The sequence below is a fragment of the Eriocheir sinensis genome, chromosome 7 (genome assembly GCF_024679095.1).
Source record: "Eriocheir sinensis breed Jianghai 21 chromosome 7, ASM2467909v1, whole genome shotgun sequence".
In the NCBI taxonomy this organism is placed as follows: Eukaryota; Metazoa; Arthropoda; class Malacostraca; order Decapoda; family Varunidae; genus Eriocheir; species Eriocheir sinensis.
Genome location: NC_066515.1, coordinates 2,880,233 through 2,902,142, shown reverse-complemented (window position 1 = coordinate 2,902,142; position 21,910 = coordinate 2,880,233). Strand labels below are relative to the sequence as shown.

Genomic DNA, 21,910 nt, shown 5'->3' with positions numbered 1-21,910 from the left:
CCTCGCTGCTCAACTCCTCGCTGCTCAACTCTTCGCTGCTCAACTCCTCGCTGCTCAACTCTTCGCTGCTCAACCCCTCGCTGCTCAACTCCTCGCTGCTCAACTCTTCGCTACTCAACCCCTCGCTGCTCAACTCCTCGCTGCTCAACTCCTCGCTGCACAACACTTCAGCTTGACTCTCCGCAGCTGAACTCACCGCGACACTCACCTCAGCTCGACTCACCGCAGCTGTCCTCACCGCGCAACTCACCTCAGCTGTCCTCACCGCGCAACTCACCTCAGCTCGACTCACCGCAGGTTAACTCACAGCGCAACTCACCGCGCAACGCAACTCAACTCAACGCAACACCGTCTGTGCCACAAAACCCAGCACCATGAAGTTATCGTTCCTTCTTCGAAGTCACTGGGAGGGGAGTGCTGTAGCAGGCAAGTTCCCGCTGAAAGCACTTACCAACTCCAATTGAACCGACTCCAATGAAAATTGAGTGCGAAGCGCAGACTCTCTTGTTCCGTCGCCTTAAGTGTTTTCATTGTCGCGTCCGTGTCTTGTTGCGTTCTCATTGTTTATATTTATGGTCACTCGTTTATCTTAGACTGGCCGTTCACGTCCTCCTATTGTCCTCTTCTACATATTGTTTGCCACATACACTCACACTTCAATGTCAGTTACACTACACAACATTCATATAAACGCATGCACGCACAAACACCTTTTCTATGTGTTTTGTTTGTCCTAATGACCTGTTTGTATTTTGTCAATAAAGTAAACCTGATGGATATCGACTTCTGTATCCGTGAACCAATTAGCAGTAGGACACTCACTAAACATCAACAAACGTTCGTGTTTAACTAACTTACTTATTTTTTTTCATTATATTATTGAGGTGTCCGATGAAAGCAGATCAGTAGATATCATATATCTGGATTTTCAAAAGGCATTTGATAAGGTTCCCCGCCAACGATTGCTCAGTAAACTATTGGCGCACGGTATCTCATGTAACATTCACAATTGGCTTGTGGACTGGCTCTCTGAGCGGAAACAGAGAGTAGTTATAAATGGTGTTACATCTAACTGGCTCGATGTCAGAAGCGGCGTACCTCAAGGATCAGTGCTTGGCCCCATGCTCTTCTTAATTTATGTTAATGATATCGCTGATGGGCTCACTTGCAAAGTATCAAAATTTGCTGATGACACAAAACATGCTAGTAAGGTAACTACGACACTCGACGAAGAAGCTTTACAATCAGATATAAATCGACTTGCACGACGGGCCAATTAATGGCAAACAAGAACAATCGCGTTCAGTACGTAATGAATGGCCAACAACTTTCTGCAGTAAGTAAAGAAAAGGATCCTTAAATCACTATATCAAGCGATTTAAAGCCCGGTCAGCATTGTTCAGAGGTTGTTAAAACTGAAAACAAATTGGTTGGCTTCATCGGACGATCCTTTAATAATGAATCTGAAAAAGTAATATTAAAACTGAATAATTCGTTGGTTCGACCCCATCTAGAGTACTGTGTACAGTTTTGGTCTCCCTATTACAGAAAATATATATAAAAGTTGAAATGGGTTCAACGAAGAGTAACAAAAATGATTCCTAGGTTGAGAAATTTAACGTATGAACAAAGCCTTAAAGAAATAAATTTATTCAGTCTATCAAAACGAAGAATGCGAGGCGATATAATAGAAGTGTTTAAAATATTTAAAGGGTTCAGTGATATTAATGCGGAAGCTTACTTTACAATTGATCGATCAATTAGAACAAGAAGAAATCACAATTTCAAGATAAGTGGTAAAAGATTCTCGTCGCACGAAGCTAAACACTTCTTCTTCAATCGAGCTGTTAATGTTTGGAACTCTCTATCCTGTGATGTCGTTGATAGTACGACAGTTACGTCCTTCAAGAATAGATTAGACAAGTATTTTAAATCCAACCAGCAACTAACATATTGTCATAATAACGTTAAGTTCTTTCGAATACTGGTGTCCTTGTCCGCTTTTATCGCCCGGTTAGTGGTAGCAGTAATGGTAGTTCTTTCCTCTTTCCTACATAATTTCCATGCAGTTTTTCCATGCTGCATGGTTCTTTTTCCTTTCCTGCCAGCTTTGGCTGGAGGGATGGGGGGTGGGGAGGAGCCTTCGCTTTTGCTGTCCTTCATTTTCCATCTTTGATTAGATAGTTAGTGTAGCTTGTCACAAACAGTCTCGTAAGGACCATCAGGTCTGCTGTTGTTTGTTCTTCCTTTGTGTTTCTTTGTGTTCCTCCTCCTTTTCAGTACAACCAGTTTCACCTTCTCTTCCATGTTCTCTTTCTTCTCAAGCTGTCCTTTCCCACGTGTTCTCCCTTACTTCCCTCGTCTGTCTTCCTCTGTCACTTCTTTTTTACTTGTTCCTCCAATGCCAGGTCCTAATTTTTTACTCCTTTTCTTTCTCCCTTTCTTGCTCCTGGTATTTTCTTTTGATATTTTAACCCAGGTACATTTTTCACTGAATACGTAAGTTTATTTGAAGTTTCCTTTTTTTCTCTTTGCTCCAAGTCAGATTTTTCTCTCTCTCTCTCTCTCTCTCTCTCTCTCTCTCTCTCTCTCTCTCTCTCTCTCTCTCTCTCTCTCTGTTTTTATCGAATACCTTCCTTTAACTTCTTTTGTTAGTGGTTCTGCTTTCCACCTCCTATTCCTACTCTTCCTTATCATCATCATCATCATCATCATCATCATCACCATCATCATCATCATTATCATCATCATCATATCTCCTAGATGATCCTGTATAAAACACACACACTAACTCCTCCCCTTCGCTCTGCTCTTCCTATTCTCCATCTCATCCTTCTCAGTTCCCCTCCTGTTTTTCATTTTCTATTCCCTGTCCAGTCATTTTTCCTCGTCACTCCATCCCCGTCCCGTAACACTTCCACACCTTCCTCCCTCTCTCCTTCCACGCCTTAGTTCTTTGCCTCTTCCCATCCATTCCTCTCCATCTCTTTTCTCTCGTCATATTTTCCGTTACCTCCCCTCTCCTTCTCTTTCAACTTTTACTCCCTAAGGATGTTCCAATTGAAGGGAGAATTTGAAAACTAACAGAAAAAAAAATACACTCACTCCCCAACGTATATATATATATATATATATATATATATATATATATATATATATATATATATATATATATATATATATATATATATATATATATATATATATATCCCAGCAAACACACTACGTCATTTTCACGTGGCGTCATGGTGAAAATCAAAGTCTAAATATACAAAGTCAAGTCATACGCAGCTTTGTGGGAGGAGACGCGGCAGAGGCGTGGCTAATGCGTGGCTTTGCTTGGAGCCAAACTATAGAGAATGTAGAAACAAGGATTTAGAGAAAACGAAGAAAGGCGGACTAATTTAAATCAATCACTTCAACATGCCCCCTCCACACCCCACACCGCCGTTTGTAGGCATTGGCATTACAGTGACGCAAAGCACAATAAAAAAGGCATATTTTTTCGTCAGTGGCTTGCCTGAACGCGCGGTGAAAGAAGGCGAGAATGCACATCCAAAGTGCACACACGGCCGCAACTTTAGGCACCCGTGAGGCATGAACTGGTGGATATTTGAGTTGAAGTGACGGCATCACGCTGCTCCGCCCCAAACCACCCCCTGCGCGTTCTGGTCGCAGTTTTGAAGGCAGTGACTTGACATTGTATATATAAGACTTTGATGAAAATAAGGTGAATTTTATTTTTTACGTAAGGACCACGTGGTATCCACGTCGAGAGGGTCATCCACCTAACAAAACTATAAAGTGTTTCTTGTGTTATGAATGTTAATACTTTGTGCTATGATGATACAAAACCTTACTAAATGCATTGTAAGGGAAAAACTTATGGGGTTGTTGAACGTAACTATCACGTTCCCGTAATGTTACGTTTCACTCAGCTACAGAGGACTGGCTTTCAAGCCATCAGTTAAGTGTGCATAGACCTCCTGCAAACTCTAGCCAGCCTGACTCTGCTCATACATGTCTTAACCATTTGGTAAGGATATAATTGGGTTGGTTAAAGGTACGTTACGGGAGGTATATATGATCTACAGGTACAGGTTTTCTTACTGGTTTACAGCAAATTTGTCCAGCCTATAGGTAGATTTACCGGTGTGTATTCTTTTGAAAGGGTTCCCAGTAAATGTTGTTTGGAGACAGTGGGATGCATACTTTGTGGTACGTATATACGTGTGGTTAAAATGGGTGTGATGTACGTACAGGTGGCTTAATTGGTACGTAGTACGTACCACGTATACGTGCACGGTACGGGTGTAGCTGGATTGTGATGTGTGATACGTGTGGCTGCATTTATGTCGTAATTACCTTAGATCAGCATCTCACATCATTCAGGGTAAATCTGAGGTAAGGAGATTGTTAAGGTAGGCTAATTTAATTCAGTATCTTTATGGTAATTCTGACGTTAGTGGAATACTTGACAATATATACTGCCTGATCACTCTATGCCATTGAGACTGTTCACAAATTGCTTGATAATTACTTAAAAGTTCAACATTCACTCGAACAGGGCAGGGCTATTGCCGTCTCAATATTGAGAAGGCCTGACAGCTTGCTGGATTCTTTGGCGATGAGTCATCCTAGTAAGGCTGAGTGTGTCCCGCACTCCCCAACTAAAATGTTATTTTTTGTGTGTTTTGATGAATATTTTTATGTTAAATATATTTTTTCTGTGATAAACAAAGGTTTTCCAACATTAATATCTTATAAAGATCATCAAATTAGACATAAAAAAAGAGGAAATAAATAAGATATAGTATGAGGAGAGGGAGGAATATTCAAATAAAAAATCATATAAATACAATGACAGTCGTAGCTGGGTACTACTGTTAGTTTGATGTGTCATCGTTTTTAAACATCTCTTTTTTGACATTCATACCGCTGTCGTTACAATTAATATATTCACCAAGCCGATCCTCCATCCCTATACTTGGCAACTCAGTCACCTCCTATCTGGCAATTACAAGTTCTTATGTCCTCCTCCTCAACACTTCTATACTTCACACCATGCACTTTAAGGGCCTAAGTGCACACTTATATGTACACTTCAACCTGAGCGTAGGTGTTTTTCTGTTATTTTCTCCCCCTGACTTTCCTTTTCTAGGCCCTTTTGTTAGTTTCCACTAGGTATTATACTTTTCACTTCCTGATTACGGTATCTCCTGTGCCAGGTAAGTATGCTTTCCTGTTCTTCTTCTTCTTCTTTTGACCTGTACCGCTTTGTAGCACTTCGTATGTCCTCCTTCTCAATACTTCTATATTTCACCCCCCCCCCCCCCAGGCTTGGCGTTGTAGGGTGGGCGAGGCGACGCGCCCCCCGGCGTATGCCCCCATTGATTGATTGATTGATTGATTATAGTTGAGGGACGAAATACATGTCCCTTAACCATACTATGAAGGCGCAGGTACTTAAAAGTAAAGAAAAAGTCCCCAAAAGGAATAGGCTAATATATTCACGGCGGCCGCGCGGTACAGCCGGTGTTGCGAGAAATACCTTCTCGCAAAAATAAGTCGCATATTCACGACTCCCCTTCCCCCAACGATCGCAACAATGAGCATATATATACTACTCCAACGGAACTTAACAACCGAACAGCTAACAGGGGGGCTTCACCTCCCTCGACCCCCCTGCTAACCAAGGGGGGCAGCGCCCTCCCTGGACCCCCTTCTCCATATTTACCGTAAAGGTAAGGGGTCGAGGGGGGCGAGGCCCCCCTATTAGCTGTCAAGTTGTAAAGTTCGGTTGGAGCTAGTACTTTAATAAATATACTCATTGTTGCGATCGTTGGGGGAAGGGGAGTAGTGAATATGCAACGTAATTATTTTTGTGAGGAGGTATTTCTCGCAACCCTTTTTTTTTTTTTTTTTTTTTTTTACGTCTTGGCCTATTGCGCCGGTAGGCTTCTTCCCGGTGGATCCTGATGGTCGGTCCAAGGCTTCTTCCCGGTGGGGCCTGATGGTCGGCCCAGCCCGTTCTGGCGCAGGCGAGTGTTTATAGTGGCGCCATCTTGCATTGGCTCATGCTTCTCTCCCGGAGCTCATCTCTAATCCTAGAATCTAGAATCCGGATTGATAGGTGGTCTTCTGGACAGCATGTGGGTAGTTTTAAGCCACTCGGCAGCGGCTGAAAAATCTCAGCTTGGTGGCACCGGTCGGGGATTCAGCTCGCGTCCTCCCGAACGCGGGGGCGTCACGCTATCCATTCAGCCACCGCAAGGAATATTATTCCTTTTGGGGACTTTTTCTTAACTTTTAAGTACCTGCGCCTTCATATTACGGTTAAGGGACATGTATTTCGTCCCTTAACTATAATATGGAGGCATAAATTCATATGTTGGAGGCGCGGAGTGATTCTCCACAATTACCCAGATGCTTATTGGGCATGACAAGCTGAATACAGTAAACTGATAATTGTGCACATGTTAGGTATGTTGCTTAGTTGTGGTATCATGAATGAAGTAGATGTAATGATGTGAATTTGTCAGGAGCTGTTGGTTGCTAATAGAAAGCCCTCATCCTCATAAAAAAATCCAGTTTAACTTACAACAACTTATCAGTGAGTAGCTTTACCTACAATGTGGGGATGGTATATTATCATGTAAGAATCCAGCAACTAGTGGCAGTCTGTTTTAATTCCTACTGACAGCACGGCAAAGACAACGACGTCAGACTGCGGGATCGACGCATCAGCTGTTCCCTTGAGCTGCAGGCCACAGTTTCCACCATAATCAGTTACATGTGCGAAGGGTGTGAATGCCAGAACCCTTGGTGCAGTTGCTTTTGTCCTTGCCTCTGTAGCTGCCGGCCATTCTGGTTTCAAGTAAACGATTTTTTTGGAAGGTAATGTACTGCATATATGCACTGCACACACACACACACACACACACACACACACACACAAACACACACCAACCCCCGTCATAGAGATCTACTCCCACCCGCCCTCCCTCCCCCCACTAGACCCACAAGACACCACAATATTCTCGTCCCGGTCAAAACTCGCACGGACAGATATCGGCTTAGTGCGATACCGACGCTTGTGAGGGTCATTAACACCTCCATGATCACATGACCCCTCCACTCCAACACACACACACACACACACACACATCACCCATCCCCACTTCCCCCATTACTCACCACATGAAACTCATTGTATGGAATTTTTGTGCATTTTCAGCCTTATGGCTGCCTTCAAATGAATAAACCATTTATTTATTATTATTATTATTATTATTACACACACACACACACACACACACACACACACACACACACAGGCACCACAAAAAAAAGGTTAATATGTAGAGAAGCTCTGCTGCATGCCCAATAGACTAACATATAACATTAGTGAACTTATTTTGACCTCAGCAAACACAATGGTACCCCAGTGAACACCAATGATACTCATGATATTTCCGTGATACCCCCGATAATTCCACTGATACTCAAAAGATTCCTCAGTCACCCTAAAACTGAACAGCAATGAATGTGTCTTCCTTTATTAGTGTTTATTAGGGATAAAATATATTTGCTTTTATCTCATTGAACCTTAGTTCCTTTTTACCCACACAGTGCCCATGCTCTAAGGATGCTCAGTCTTATAAAGTTAATTGTTTAATCAAACAAGAGGTGAACATCAATGGCTGGGGTATCATCGGGGCTTATTGGAGTTTATTGGAGTTCATTGGCGCATAATTTAGTTTCAATGAGATATCATTTTGATTCAAACCGGGCTTCATATTTATATTGAGTGTGGTATCGTTGTACGTGGTTCAGGTTATCATTGGTGTTTATTGGGGCATTATTAGGGTATCATAGTAATACTAATATCTGTAGTATGGTACCGTATAGTGCATGTCTTTGATCTCCAGGTTTCAAATGGATGCAGAGGAAAAGCGTAAGCAGCACCGGAGAAATCGGGCTGCTGCAAAAATATTACTAAAATCGTATGTGCCTACAAAGAATGCAACATGCACAGAAACAGACATTGACAGTAATGACTCTCTTGATATATCTGCAAATTTGATTCAAATTTCAGAAAGTGGACATGACATGTTTGTGGAAGATGTAGCACCACATACTGCAGAAAGAGGTGTGAGTGGTGATGAAACTTGGGCTTTGATTGATGAAAATCCAGTTGTTGTTTCCTCCGATTCATTGTCATCAGATGAAGAAAGAAATCTTGCAAGTGACTTGGTATCATGGATAAATAAACACCAAATAAAGCATAATGCTGATGATGATTTGTTGAAGCTTTTAAGAGCACATGGCAATAATACTCTACCCTCGTCTGCTCGCACCTTATTGAAAACTGATAAAAATGTGACAACTGAAGAAAAATCTGGTATGAACTACATCTGTTTGGGACTCAAAGAATCATTAGCAAGAAATTTTGAGAAGTACCCTCCAGAAATTAAACAAAACACTGTTTGGGACTCAAAGAATCATTAGTAAGAAATTTTGAGAAGTACCCTCCAGAAATTAAACAAACACACGTAATATAGAATTGTCCCTCAATATTGATGGCCTTCCACTATTTAGGAGCTCAAACTCCTGCATGTGGCCAGTGCTGCGTGGAATCATGATACAGCCATTAACTGTCTTTCCTGTTGCCTTAACGTGTGGAAAGTCAAAATCATGTAACTTAGATTTCCTGAAAGACACAATAAGAAAGCTGAATCACATTTTGCAGCACGGCATTCAGTATGAGGAGTCCACGATACATGTAACACTGAAATGCATTGTTTGTGATGCCCCTGCAAGAGCAATAGTTAAAGCCACTAAACAATACTCAGGTTACAATGGATGTGATAAGTGTACACAGAGAGAAGTTTGATTTGGAAGACTTATCTATCAGGATATTGACAACCTTGTCTTACGCACCAATGAAGCATTTAGAGACCAGGTTCAAGTAGAGCACCATTGTGGGGTTTCCCCCTTTACTGCTCTTCCTGTGGATCTAATAAAAACATTTTCAATAGATTACATGCATCAAGCCTGCCTTGGTGTGATGAGGCGCTTACTCCTGATCTGGATAAAAGGAAAAAGAGAAACAAGATTTTCTGCAAGGCATGTTGAAGAAGTTAACATGAAACTCTAAGAAATTCAACAGTTTGTCCCCAGAGACTTTGCTCGAAAGCCTAGAAGCCTTAAGGAAAGTGATAGTTGGAAGGCAACCGAGTTCAGACAGTTTTTGTTGTATACCGGCAAACTCGTTCTAAAGGCACAGTCAGAGGTGACTTTTATGCTCATTTTATGACTCTTTCTGTTGCTCTGTGCATTCTTGTGTCACCAAGACTTGTTCAGATGCATAGAGATTATGCTCACCAACTACTGGTGTATTTTGTTCAAAGAGGTCGTGAACTCTACGGCAATGAGTTCGTGGTGTACAATGTCCATAGCATGCTTCACCTTGCAGATGATGCTGGTTGGTTTCGAAGCTTGGATGTCTGTGCAGCATTTCCATTTGAGAACTATCTGTATTAACTGAAGAAAATGCTCCAATCAGGAAAAAATGCTTTATCACAAGTTGTGAAAAGAATCCATGAATTGGAAAATGGCCCATGTGAAATGAACCAGGCAAAGTTTAAGGGCACCATTATATGCACAAACAAACCTGACAATGCATTTATATTGGATGATTCATCTTGTTGTGAAGTAGTGGCCTTATCACACCAAAGGGATGATGACGGAAACCAGAAGATACTGTGCAGAGTTTACACCAAAACAGAATCAGCGTTTAGTGAGCCATGTGATTCTAAGATTATTGGCGTGTATCGGATAAATACAGCAACTAGTGGCATGAAGTTCCTGAGAAAAGGAGACCTGCGAACAAAGGCAATGATGGTAGATAGTAGAAATGGAAGACACACCAATGCCCTTGCAATACTGCATGAAATATGAAGACTATCAGGTGAGGATACTTTCTTTTTAGTAAAAAAAAATATATAATTCTACCTATTTTACTGAAAAGGTAAACTGTTACAATGTAGAGTTTGCTACCTGTGATTATATAAATGTCATATCTCTCATTTTAAATATTTCTTAACAGATGTCGTTTGTGGTAGTGCAGTTTCTAGATGAGGAGGCTGTTGAAGTTGTTCATAAGTCATGGATAATGAAGAAAGAAAATGTGAGTTTCCCTTAAAATATGCTGATGGTGCATGCATGCTCACAGATTTAAGGAATAACAGACATATGCTCGATCATAAAATGCTCTCTAACACTTAATATGACTACTTTTAAATAAAATTCTTGTTTTCGTATGTGCATAGTTAACATTAACAGTGTGCTGATCTTTAACTTTCAGAGAATGTTTTGTTACTGGCCAAGGACAGTTTTTTTTTTTTTTTTTTTTTTTTTTACAACAAAGGAGGCAGCTCAAGGGCACACAAAAAAAGAAAACAATAATAAAAAAAAGCCCGCTACTCGCTGCTCCTAAAAAAGAAACAAAAGAGGTGGCCGAAAGGAAGATCAAATACGGGAGGAGAGGTGTCCTGATACCCTCCTCTTGAAAGAGTTCAAGTCGTAGGCAGGAGGAAATACAGATGAAGGAAGATTGTTCCAGAGTTTACCAGCGTGAGGGATGAAAGAGTGAAGATGCTGGTTAACTCTTGCATAAGGGGTTTGGACAGTATAGGGATGAGCATGAGTAGAAAGTCGAGTGCAGCGGGGCCGCGGGAGGGGGGGAGGCATGCAGTTAGCAAGTTCAGAAGAGCAGTCAGCGTGGAAATATCGATAGAAGATAGAGAGGCAACATTGCGGCGGAATTTAAGAGGTAGAAGACTATCAGTATGAGGAGGAGAGCTGATGAGACGAAGAGCCTTAGCCTCCACTCTGTCCAGAAGAGCTGTGTGAGTGGAGCCCCCCCACACATGAGATGCATACTCCATACGAGGGCGGACAATGCCTTGTATATGGACAGCAACTGTGCGGGGTAGAAGAACTGGCGGAGACGGTATAGAACGCTCAGCCTCGAGGAAGCTGATTTAGTAAGAGATGAGATATGAAGTTTCCAGTTGAGATTTTGAGTTAAGGATAGACCGAGGATGTTTAGTGTTGATAGCTGGGTGTTGTCAAAGAATAGGGGATAGTTGTTTGGAAGATTGTGTCGAGTGGATAGGTGGAGAAACTGTGTTTTTGAGGCGTTGAAGGACACCAGGTTCTTCTTGCCCCAATCGGAAATAATAGTAAGGTCTGAGGCTAAGCGTTCTGCAGCCTCCAGCCTTGAGTCGTTAAGTTCCTGAAGGGTGGGTCTTCTATTAAAAGAAGTTGAGTAATGCAGAGTGGAATCATCGGCGTAGGAATGGATAGGACAGTTCGTTTTGGAAAGAAGATCATCAATGAACAACAGAAAAAGAGTGGGAGATAGGACAGAACCCTGTGGGACACCACTGTTAATAGATTTAGGGGAAGAACAGTGACCGTCTACCACGGCAGAAATAGAACGGTCAGAAAGGAAACTGGAGATAAAGGTACAGAGAGAAGGATAGAAACCGTAGGAGGGTAGTTTAGAAAGCAAAGATTTGTGCCAGACCCTATCAAAAGCTTTTGATATGTCCAGCGCAATAGCAAAAGTTTCACCGAAACGGCTAAGAGAGGATGACCAAGAGTCAGTTAAGAAGGCTAGGAGATCACCAGTAGAACGCCCCTTGCGGAACCCATACTGGCGATCAGATAGGTCAGAAGTGGAAAGGTGCTTTTGAATCTTCCGGTTAAGGATTGATTCAAAAGCTTTAGATAGACAAGAAAGTAAAGCCAAGCCAAGCCAAGGTTAAGAGGGAACTCAGATACAAAATAATGGAGTTCATATGAAATCAGAATTTTTTTAAGCAGCAGTTATGACAAGTGTAAATGATTCTTAACATCTGAATCATAGCACGTTTGTAATGGCCTGTATAATGTAACGTCAAATTTTTCGCACCGCATAAATCTGCAGCAAGGCCCTGGAACGGGTCAAGAGATCAGAGGTTACGTCAAATGTAGAAACAGAATTTGAAGGCACAAAATCCAGAGCTACCAAAAAACCTTCTAGATTCAACTTCTCAGAGGATGAAGAAGCTGATGGTACGACATTACTTTTACATAATTATATTTTATGGATTGTAATAGTAGCCTAAGACAATTTCACTGAATGGCTAGTTCATCTGTGAGTCCTTAATTACATATTTTTGTCCATTTCCAAGCATTATTATGACAAATATGCTTATAATTAAACATGTACAGATGAAGACGACAATAGTCTTGAGATACGCCACACTCCAACTGTAGCTGTGTTGCCACAACCTCCTCGGCTCAATGAAGTAAATGGTAAGAATGACTTTTTTTAATTGCACGAAACTTTTGCCAGTATGTATGTGTGTATGTGGTAGCCTCTGTCCACAGTTCCTAGAGCTCAGCACCATGCCTTTAAAGTTTTCTCCAATCATCTTTCAGTTGCACCTTTAACCATTGTCCTTATATAAGTTCACCTTTACCACTGCTATCAACACTTTTTTCTTTCAGAAAGGTTTGATGCATTTTCCAGAGACAGCTCTCCACTGCACCTCACCTCAAGACATGTCATTGTACAAAATGAAAAAAAAAACTGCATGTCAGGTATTTTAAAAATGAATGATATATAAACTAGAGAAAGACGGATTTCTTGTTGGTAGCGGCGATCGCTGCTCATTGGTAACGATCAAAACAAACAAACGTGACTTTGAAAGCAGCTCTGAGAGCGCGGGAAGCAGCAAGCCAATCACAAAGCGCATCAGTTAAGCTCCCAAGTTCTGACTGGCACGCGCTGTATGGCACGCCACGCACCCAAAAATTCACTGTGGGTTAGAAATGTTTTGACCGGGAGCATATTGAGGAAAATAATGCACTCACTCTTCTGCCGCTTGCTCTTCACGTTAGGATAGGCTGGAACTGGTTAGGCTACGTTAGTTTTGTTTTGTTTTGTTGGTTAAAATAACGTAAAATCAATAACTTCGTGGAATTTACGAGTAGAAAAGCTCAAAGATGATAATGTGCTTAATTAATTAGTGTGCAGCAACCCCTCATCCATAGGCTCCTGCAAACTAGTGTATGCAGATCTGCAAATGAAGATGGGGAGATTTTACCGAAGATGCTGCCTCTTTCATGAGCTTGGTTGAGAATAGTACCTCTCTTTAACAGAGTTTAACCATATTTCTAGTGTCGAAAAGCGGATAGATCTGCCACAAACAACTAGAAGAAGGGTTATAATAGCGCTATATAGCATAAAATCAAAATTGCTAAATTTGGCGCTTAGCCTGGTTTGGATGCGCGGCCACAATTTTTATTATTTAGTCCTCTCATTTGAGTAATGTTCTGGGTTCTCACAATATTAGGAATTGAAGAAATTCATAATGATAATAAAAAAAAATATTAAAAAAACAAGAAGACAAAAAAAGTGCGAATATCGCTAAAAACACGACTTGCAATCACAACAGCACACACACACACACACACACACACACATGCTTCAACCCACACCACAAAACATGAATAGCAATAAAACTAAAACAACAAAACCATTTCTAACTCTTATAAAAAAAAGCACTAACGCATAAAAACTTGCACGCCCTTCCGGCACAGCATCTACAGGCAGACCAGCAGCGGTGCCAGCCCAGGCAGTGAGTTGCTGGCCCTCAGTGAACAGTGCACTTAATGGTTATTTAATGGCATTACTCAAGCGCCGCGGCAACATTCAGTAAAGTATAGCGCCGCCCCGGACCCGCGACGGAGACTTTGTAATGAAAACTCTTCCAGGCAAAAGTTTTGGGTCACCTGCCTTAATTGTATTATGAAGGCGGGGAGGCACGGAGACGGGCGGCATATGGGGGGAGGAGGGAATGTTGGTGGAAGGGTTGGGATGGTGGAGGGAAAGGGGGGAGAGAGATGAGAAGAGGGAGGGGAAGGGAGGGATGTAGGAGTCATGAGACAGAGGAGCAAGGGATCGGGGTATGGATTCTATAGGAATGAGTAAAGGTGAGAGAGAGAGAGAGAGAGAGAGAGAGAGAGAGAGAGAGAGAGAGAGAGAGAGAGAGAGAGGGGGGGGAGAGATAAGTATAAGAAAAAAGATGTGTATAATTCAAGAGCAAAAGTTGAGAATCCTAAGTGAAGAGAAAGCCGAGAACAAAATAAGGTGACCTAATTAAATACTCGTCTACGCAGGTGTTCAAAATGAGCAACAATAAAAGAGAGACTCACACAACTGACCACTCGCTATATGGTCACATTCACACTACTGGGCAGGGACAGTTCAGAAGAGGCTGAAAGGCTAACTCTGTCTTGGAATACTTAACTAGTCATCACCGCCACCACGACCTCAACTTTGACCACCACCACCACCACCACCATAATAATAATAATCATCATCATCATGGAGTAGGTAGGAAGACACCTACCGAACGGGCGCAAGCCACTCCCGGTGAGTTATATATGGGAAGTGAGGAGGGTGCTGAAGCCCTCCAAAGCCCCTTCCCATATCCTCACAAACCGTTTTCCTATCCTATTGGCTCATCAACACCAGACAGTAGTTCAGCATGCTCTCTAAAGACAAATTATCTCTCTATCCACACTACACTACATTCACACAACATACACAACGTTTCCCAAAATTCAAAATTCAAAATGTCGCACATTCACCCTGCCTCCTGCACCTCTCCCCCGCCTGGGGGAGGGACCACAAATTCCCCCATGGAGGATTCCCCTTCTGGATGCCGACTTGAGAGGTGTCTTGATAACTCCTCGAACCTCTTTCTTATCAATTTTTGCAACATTCGCGGTCTTCGTTCTAATTTTCATTCTGTGAAACACCATCTCTCCTCCTCTAAACTTTGCCTTCTCTTCCTCACCGAAACACAGGTCTCTGAGGCTACTGACAGCAATCTCTACTCTGTTCCCTCCTACTATCTCTATCCTAAATTTAAATCCAAAGCTGGATGTTATACCTACGTGCGCAACGACATCGCTTGCTCACGTGCCCACGAGCTTGACTTTTCAGAATTTTCCACCATCTGGATAAGACTTCATTGTCATTTTATTACTAAATACATCTGTGCGGTGGCTGAGTGCTGGGCCCACATTCACCGCGTGATGGACGACGCGGGTTCGAACCCCCATGCTACCACCTCGGATTTTTCTGTCACCGTCGAGTGGCTTAAAACTACCCACATGCTGTCCTGAAGACCACCCATCAACCCGGACTCTAGAGAAAACCGTCCAAGTGAATCAAGGAGTTCCGGGGGGCAGCATGAGCCAAGAGAAAATGGCGCCACTACAAACACTTGCCTGTACCATGACGGGCTGGGGCCGACTTCCATGCAGGCCCCTCAAGAGAGCCTACCGGCGCTACAGGCGTACACGTAAAAAAAAAAATATATATATATATATAGTATATATATATATATATATATATATATATATATATATATCTCTAATTATATATATATATATATATATATATATATATATATATATATATATATATATATATATATATATATATATATATATATATATATATATATATATATATATATATATATATATATATATATATATATATATATATATATATATATATATATATATATATATATATATATATATATATATATATATATATATATATATATATACTATGTAAAATTCTTTGGCTATTTGAACTCTAGTGGAGCACATTTTGACCCACTCTCCCTTCGCTGAAATCTCCATCCTAGGAAATTTCAATGTTCACCACCAGCTTTGGCTTCATCCTCTCTCACAGACCAGCCTGGTGAACAAACCTACAACTTTTCTCTCGTCAATAACCTAGAGCAGCTGGTTCAGCACCCTACACGTATTCCCGACCGTCTTGGAGACCGGCCCAACATATTAGACCTCTTCCTTACCTCTAACCCTTCTGCTTACTCTGGCAAATTGTTCTCTCCGTTAGGCTCCTCCGATCACAGCCTTATTTCTGTATCCTGTCCTATCGCTCCTGTACACCCTCTGGACCCACCGAAAAGGCCATGCTTCTGGCATTTTGCTTCAGCTCGGTGAGACGACCTGAGGATGTACTTTTCCGATTTCCCGTTGAATGATTTCTGCTTCCAGGAGCGCGACCTCTCTGTGTGTGCCCAGGGCATCACAGAGGTGATTCTCTGGAATGGAGGCATACATTCCGCGTACTTTCTCTACTCCTCAGGCTAAAAAGCCTTGGTTTAATCACGCTTGTTCTCGTGCTGTCAAAGATAGAGAGGTAGCTCACAAAAGGTACCAGGGCCTTCGCACTCCTGCTAACCATGATCGTTACATTTCTGCCCGGAATCGTGCCAAATCTATTTTCCGAGTTACCATAAACTCCTTCATTAATAGAAACTGTCAAAACCTTGCTTTTTCTTATTTTATTCCCAGGACTTCTGGCATATAGCCAAAAACATCTCCAACTTCACTTCATCTTTCCCTTCTCTTCTTAGTTCTGACGGCAGCACCGCCGTCTCATCTATCTCTAAGGCTGAACTCTTCTCTCAAACTTTCTCTTAAAACTCCACTCTGGACGATTCTGGGCATATTCCTCCTACTCATCCCCCCTCTGACTCCTTTATGCCTGTTATTAAGATTCTTAAGAATGATGTTTTCTATGCCCTCTCTGGCCTGAATCCTCAGAAGGCTTATGGACCTGATGGAGTGCCTCCTATTGTCTTTAAAAACTGTGCTTCCGTGCTGACACCCTGCCTGGTCAAACTCTTTCGCCTCTGCCTGTCAACATCTACCTTTCCTTCCTTTTATTTGTTTTACGTCTATGCCTATAGCGCCGGTAGGTTTGTCTGAGGAGCCTGGATGGTATTCGGCCCCAGCCCGTCATGGCGCAGGCAAGTGTTTATAGTGGCGCCATCTTCTCTTGGCTCATGCTGCCCCCTGGAACTCCTTCTTGATTCACTAGGACGGTTTCCTCAAGAGTCCGGATTGATGGGTGGTTTTCAGGACAGCATGTGGGTAGTTTTAAGCCACTCAGCGGTGACTGAAAAATCTGAGTTGGTAGCGTGGGGATTCGAACTCGCGTCGCCCATCACGTGGTGAATGTGGACCCAGGACGCTACCACTCAGCCACCGCCTATCCTGCTGGAAGTATGCCTTCATACAGCCTGTGCCTAAGAAGGGTGACCGTTCCAATCCCTCAAAATACCGTCCTATTGCTTTGCTCTTTTGTCTATCTTAAGCTTTTGAATCAATCCTTAACCTGAAGATTCAAACGCATCTTTCCATTTCTGACCTTCTATCTGATCAATATTATGGGATCCGCAAGGGACGTTCTACTGTTGATCTCCTTGCCTTCCTAACTGACTCTTGGTCATCCTCTATTAGCCGTTTCGGTGAAACCTTTGCTCTTGCGCTGGACATATCAAAAGCTTTTGATAGGGTCTGGCACAAATCTTTGCTTTCCAAACTACCCTCCTACGGTTTCTATCCTTCTCTCTGTACCTTTATCTCCAGTTTCCTTTCTGACCGTTCTATTTCTGCTGTGGTAAACGGTCACTCGTCTTCCCCTAAACCTATTAACAGTGGTGTACCGCATGGCTCTGTCCTATCTCCCACTCTCTTTCTTTTGTTTATTAATGATCTTCTTTCCAAAAACGAACTGCCCTATCCATTCTTACGCCGATGACTCCAGTCTACACTACTCATCTTCTTTTAATAGAAGACCCACTCAACAGGAACTAAACGATTCCAGGCTGGAGGCTGCAAAACGCTTAGCCTCGGACTTTACTATTATTTCCTATTGGGGCAAGAAGAACCTGGTGTCCTTCAACGCCTCAAAAACACAGTTTCTCCACCTATCCACTCGACACCATCTTCTAGATATATATCCCCTATTCTTCGAAAACACTCAGCTATCACCTTCAACACTAAACATCCTAGGTGTATCCTTAACTCAAAATCTCAGCTGGAAACTTCATATCTCTTCTCTTACTAAATCAGCTTCCTCGAGGCTGTTGCTTTCCATTTATAGGGATCTTGTCCGCCTTCGTATGAAGTATGCATCTCACGTGTGGGGGGGCTCCACTCACACAGCTCTCCTAGACAGAGTGGAGTCTAAGGCTGTTCGTCTCATCAGCTCTCCTCCTCTTACTGATAGTCTTCTACCTCGTAAATTCCGCCGCCATGTTGCCTCTCTTTCTATTTTCTATTGATATTTTCATGCTGACTGCTCTTCTGAACTTGCTAACTGCATGCCTCCCCCCCTCCCGCGGCCCCGCTGCACACGACTTTCTACTCATGCCCATCCCTATACTGTCCAAACCCCTTATGCAAGAGTTAACCAGCTTATCCATTATTTCATCCCATTCGCTAGTAAACTCTGGAACAGCCTTCCTTCGTCTGTATTTCCTCCTGCCTGTGACTTAACCTCTATCAAGAAGAGTGTATCAAGACAGCTCTCCACCCGGAATTGACCTCTCTTTTGGCTACTCTTTACTTTTATCTTTTATAGGAGCGGCGAGTAGCGGGCTTTTTTTTTGTACTCTTTTTATTACCCTTGAGCCGTGTCCTCTGATGTAAAAAAAGAAAAAAAATATGACAACCACCACCACTATCCATATTCACACTCATCGTCATCATCACCACAATCACCCTCTCCAAATCTAACACCACGACCATAAAGCCCCAAATACACTGCCAAATTTTGACCACGAACTTGACGCCGAATCAGTTCGTGAAAAAATTCGGCGACCGGTTCGGCGACATAACCAAGATTCTTACAGTTCGTGACCATTCGGCGACATGTCAGCGAATGCTCAAGACAATTCGGGGACAATTCGGAGACATGTCGCCGACTATTCGGCGTCCATGTCGCCGAGCTTAAAATCTGAAATTTTAACTTTTTTTTTTTTTTTTTTTTTTTTTGTCGCGGAATAACTGGCGACAAGTCTCTCCGAATTGTCTTCGCATGTCCCCGAAGTGTCGGCGACATGTCGGGGACAATTCTCCGACAGTGCCAAGATTTCTGACAGCTGATCATCTGATGCCCATGTGGCATATAAAAGCATGGAAATCCGCGCCTACCTCATGGACTACTACAACACCCGGGGAGCAGTGGCCTGGCAGGACAGAATTGTGGGCGAGTAAATACCATGTGTGGTAATATGTGTGGTAATATGTATGATAGCATGTGTAATAAAATGTATAAATGTGACATGTTTTTGTTTTGCTCTCCTACAAATATTTTAAAATGAATGAATGTTTACGTAATATTAATAAACAAACCAGTAACTGAAAGAAGAAATAAATCTAAATAACTGAAAATGAAACAAAGGTGTAAAAATGGCAGAATAATGATATTAAGAAATATATAAAGTAATAAATAGTAAATTAATTATGAAATATATGAAAATGTTAGTTCCATACCTATTTTATATATTCATGATTCTTCTTGTTTTTCATATTTTCTTGTTTACTATTTATTATTATAGTACTATTTTATTCCGTATATATATATATATATATATATATATATATCTATATATATATATATATATATATATATATATATATATATATATATATATATATATATATATACGCGGTTGCCGTGTCGTGATTAATTCGTCGAATATTCGGGGACATGTCCCCGAATAGTCTTGGCCATTCGGCGACATGTCGGAGACATGTCCCCGAATAGTCGGCGACATGTCGACGACAAATTTGCCAATAAAATTTAAATTTCAACGGTCAAAATTCGGCGACAATTCGGGGTCCATTTTGCATTCGTGCACATTCGGCGAACGGCCGCGAATTTTTCATGCAACATGAAACTTTCGTGGCGGTCTTGACCAACTGTCAAAAGTCGCGTGGTGGACGCAGACATGTCCCCGAACGGCCAAGAACAGGCAAGAAAGATGCCGAACTTGTTCGTGACACAGGATGACTTGTATATTCGCGCACATTCGTGAGGCAAAATTCGGCAGTGTATTTGGGGCTTTACTTGGATGACTCATCGCCAAAGAATCCAGCAAGCTGTCAGGCCTTCTCAATATCGAGACGGCAATGGCTGAGTGGCAGCAGCACGTGGTAAAACACTTCATTACGAAGTTATTGATTTATTGACTTTTTCTGTGCCCTAGCTACTAGCTTTTTATTGGTTTATGGAAGAATAAAACACTCGTTCCCTAGTCTCCATATTTCGCACAAAACATTTTTTCCGCGTTACCTGACTGTTACATCCTATATATAGCATGTGTGATATGTGTTTTCTTACAAACTACTTTTTCAGTGGATTGTGAAATAACAAATGTTAGTCATCGGGAAATAAAACAGAAAAATGTAGATTCTTTTCATATATTTATTTTGGTTACCCATTAAAAGAATTATCCATACTCTAAATCTAAGATTTCAAATAGAAAACAAATCAATTTGATGAGTAACTAAAGCACGTTCAACTAATTAACTAACAATATATACAGGTAACTCTCGATGTACGCGAGTTTGGTTTACGCGTTTTTTAAAATAAGGCGGGGTCCAAAACCCAAATAAATGTTTAATTTACAGGTTTTTTTCCACTTATACGCGACATTTTTTATGGAGTGGCCACCAGATGGCTCACGCAACTGGACTCACACGGCGCCGCGGCCACACAGCTGAGCTCAGTTCTTCCCGCGCGCCACTTGAACAACAAAACAGTAACCACGCTGCCACGCTACTCAACAATAGGGGTGGGCAGGTACCGGTACCAGTACCGGTACTAACGGTACCAGCTATACGGTACGGTACCAGTACCAGACTGCTCGGTACCGGTACCAATACTAGCCAGTCGCTCATGGTGTCCCTCATTTCTTCCTCACACGAGTGAGGCTGAGACTGAGTGCCTGAGCGGATATCTCGGTGATATGGATATTCTCTCTCTCTCTCTCTCTCTCTCTCTCTCTCTCTCTCTCTCTCTCTCTCCACTGAATGAAGTGAGTATTTATTTTTCGATAGAAACCTACCTCTTGTTTGATTTACATTGTTTTTGATTTCCGCGACCTCTTCAAGGGCACAATATTCGTGTAAATCGAGAGTTACCTGTAATACACGTAATGACGTACGTTGTTTTTGCTTTTCTTGTAAACTGTAATATTTATGTTGACTGCAGGGCTGCAGGGCTGGACAGCAGGTGTGCTGGCAGGAGGCTGCAGGGCTGGACAGCAGGTGTGCTGGCAGGAGGCTGCAGGGCTGGACAGCAAGTGTGCTGGCAGGAGGCTGCAGGGCTGGACAGCAGGTGTGCTGGAAGGAGGCTGCAGGGTTGGACAGCAGGTGTGCTGGCAGGAGGCTGCAGGGCTGGACAGCAGGTGTGCTGGCAGGAGGCTGCAGGGCTGGACAGCAGGTGTGCTGGCAGGAGGCTGGGCAGCAGCATGAGTGGCCAGGACAAGCAGGAGCAGACTGCTGCAGGGGGCAGGAGGGTCAGTGGTCATCAGATGAAGCAACTTGCTGCTGGCAACTCCAGCAACAAAGGAGAGAGAAAGTTTGTGTGTCTGGAGTGTGGAAAAGAATTCACCTCAAGGGACAGCCTCAGATATCACACCCTTACACACACTGGTGTGAAAAACTATGAATGTAACGAATGTGGGAGAAAAAAAAAATCATCCAGAAGTGTCAACTTGATGCACACACCCTTACACACGCTGGTGTGAAGAACTATGAATGTAAGGAATGTGGGAAAAAAATCATCCGGAAAGGGACACTTGATACACACACCCTTACACACACTGGTGTAAAGAACTATGAATGTAAGGAATGTGGGAAAAAAAATCATCCGGAAAGGGACACTTGATAGACACACCCTTACACACACTTGTGTGAAGAACTATGAATGTAAGAAATGTGG

At 42.3% G+C, this 21,910-nt stretch overlaps 1 long non-coding RNA gene across 1 annotated transcript; it reads left to right on the top strand.

Annotated features, from left to right (window-relative positions):
* Positions 1-21,193: 21,193 nt before the first annotated feature.
* LOC126991436 (uncharacterized) lies at positions 21,194-21,599 on the top strand. The gene is made up of 3 exons (XR_007745518.1): positions 21,194-21,304; positions 21,340-21,374; positions 21,437-21,599. It is a non-coding gene; the product is annotated as an uncharacterized LOC126991436 (long non-coding RNA).
* Positions 21,600-21,910: the final 311 nt, after the last annotated feature.